The 2,334-nt window shown below is 42.3% G+C and overlaps 1 long non-coding RNA gene across 1 annotated transcript; it reads left to right on the top strand.

Moving 5' to 3' along the window:
• The first annotated feature begins 209 nt into the window (after positions 1-209).
• Positions 210-1,997, top strand: LOC137570429 (uncharacterized). Its single transcript, XR_011031042.1, has 3 exons — positions 210-391; positions 1,548-1,682; positions 1,855-1,997. It is a non-coding gene; the product is annotated as an uncharacterized lncRNA (long non-coding RNA).
• The last annotated feature ends 337 nt before the right edge of the window (positions 1,998-2,334 follow it).

Here is a 2,334-nt window from a genome sequence, read left to right as displayed (position 1 = left end):
GCAATGTCAGCAGTTATAGGTGGCACTAGTCATCGTTGATCCCTAGTATCTGCCCGAAGTCATAGTTGGTTGCTTCCCACAATTTTTGAAAACTGTCATTATGAATAATATTATAATCGTTTACATTATGCTGTAAGTAAGAAGATTCTTAATTAATGAAGGTATAATACAGTGGTCATTAATACTGTAATATTTCTTTTCCAGGAATTTACAAGAGGCCAGTATGACCTCACCACCCCGAGGGAGAAAAGGGACGTGGTGAGAAGGGTGCAGGGGATCCTGAGGGCCGAGTACCGGCGGGACCTCACCACCAAGCAGGTCCAAATGTTATGGAGCGACCTTAAGAGGAGGGACCAGGACTTGCTCAGGCGGGTGGTTGCCCAAATAGGATGTAAGTCAGCAAACTATTAGTTTATGTATGTCTATTTTGGGTTTTATATGCTGTATGTATTTATCCTAAAAAATAATTCCATGGGCTGAATACTATAGAGTTGTGCAGTATGTACAGTTAAAGTATATATCCGTAAGGTATTCACAGTGCAGCACTTTTCCCACATTTTGTTTTGTTAGGGGCTTATTCCAAAATGGGTTAAAACATATTATTTTGTGCTCCTGTGTGGGCATAGTGATGATATTTGTGCAATATGTACTGAGTATACTGCATTCATGCAAATAAAGTTATTAAAAAAAATGGGCCCCTAGGCTTAACATTGGTTTTTGATAACCACTGATGATCAATTAACTTATTTTTTTTTTAAGAAAAATTTGATAGGTGCTGTCGTCCATCTGGACCCTATATCCTCTCCAGGCCCTAGGCAAGTGGCTAGGTTTGCCTTGTGGATGGTCCGGCTTTGTTGCACAGCAATTTTTTTTAAAGATCTCTCCAGAGCTATTCAATCGTATTGAAGCCTAAGCTCTTGCTGGGCCACTCAAGAACATACACAGAGTTGTCTCGGAGCCACACCATTGATATCTTGACTGTGTGCCCAGGGTCGTATTCCTACTACAAGATGAACCATTGCCCCAGTCTGCGTTCCAAGTGCTCTCTTTAAAGTGATCCTTAAGCCTGTAAAAAAAAAAGAAAAAGATTTTGACTCAACTGTGGCTTCCCTGAGCCCCCTGCAGTCGATCGGTGCCCTCGCCGCCTCGCTCAGATCCTCCTGGACCCCACGGCGACCACTTCCGGTTTCGCTGTCAGGAACCGACAGGCATTGGGAACGCGAGTGATTCTTCGTGTTCCCAGCAAAAATATCGCCCCCTATGCTACTATTACGTCCCGGAGGCCGCAATAGCCGCAAAGGATCACTTTAAAGCCTATCCTAGTTTTATTTTACTGTATTGAAGAGTCATATTCTTTCATGTATAATAAATACATTAAAGGAATAAGAATATGATTTTTTGTTCTGTGTTTAGAGTAAGGTCCTTATCAAAGTTCACTTGAAAATAGAAATAAAAGTAATTGTAGTTCAAACAATAAAGTTATTACTTTTTATCCATTTTATCATATATTTTGATTAAATTGTATTATTCATTACTCCTTACTACAGCTGCAAGTGGTACCCGCACTGCCCGGCCCCGGGGATCCTCTGCACCCAGGCCTTCTTCCTCAAGAGCCTCCTCACCTGGCCCCAGCCATCATAGCCAGAGGGCTTATCTGCTTAGAGCCAGGACACCGCTTTATGGTAAAATTCTCTTACTGTATGATTAACATTGCATACTATGGAAAAGCAAGTAAATGCTATGTTATATGTATTACATTACAGGTTCTTAATTTTAGGGATGATCAATGAGATTGAAATATGTACAAGTTGATGGATTGCTGGGTTTACCTATTTTGCACATTTTTTTCTACAGTTCCTCTATCAACATATACGAGGCTGAGGGGCCAGGTGAGGAGGCTGACGAAGACGAAGAGGAGGCATGAGCAGGAAATCCGCTTACTGAAGCAGCAGATGCTTGAAATGCGTCAGCATATGGCGAATGTGGAGGAGGAGGTCCGCCAGTTGAAGGGGACAGGGGGTAGGCGGTAGGGTGGACTGAGGGTTTTTTTTTTTGTTGTTTTTTTTTTGTTGTTGTTGTTGAAGATTTTTACTGCTGGCAGGTGATGTAGCTGCTGCATGGTTTTTTGGCAGTTGGAAACAGCTGTAAACAGCTATTTTCCCCAATGCAGCAAGGTTCACAGGCCTGGTGTTTCACAGCATCAGAACTTTGTGTCTCTTATACAAGCCTCATTTTTAGCTGTACAGAAGAAAACTGCCCGGGCATTTTGCCCCTGAATCCGGGCAAAGCATGATGGGATTTCTGAGGTTGTTGTTCTCGTTCTGCTGTTTTGGT

The sequence above is a fragment of the Hyperolius riggenbachi genome, chromosome 4, assembly GCF_040937935.1.
Source record: "Hyperolius riggenbachi isolate aHypRig1 chromosome 4, aHypRig1.pri, whole genome shotgun sequence".
Taxonomy (NCBI): Eukaryota; Metazoa; Chordata; class Amphibia; order Anura; family Hyperoliidae; genus Hyperolius; species Hyperolius riggenbachi.
Note: the sequence above shows the minus strand (reverse complement) of the source record. Positions and strands in the feature narration are given on the sequence as shown.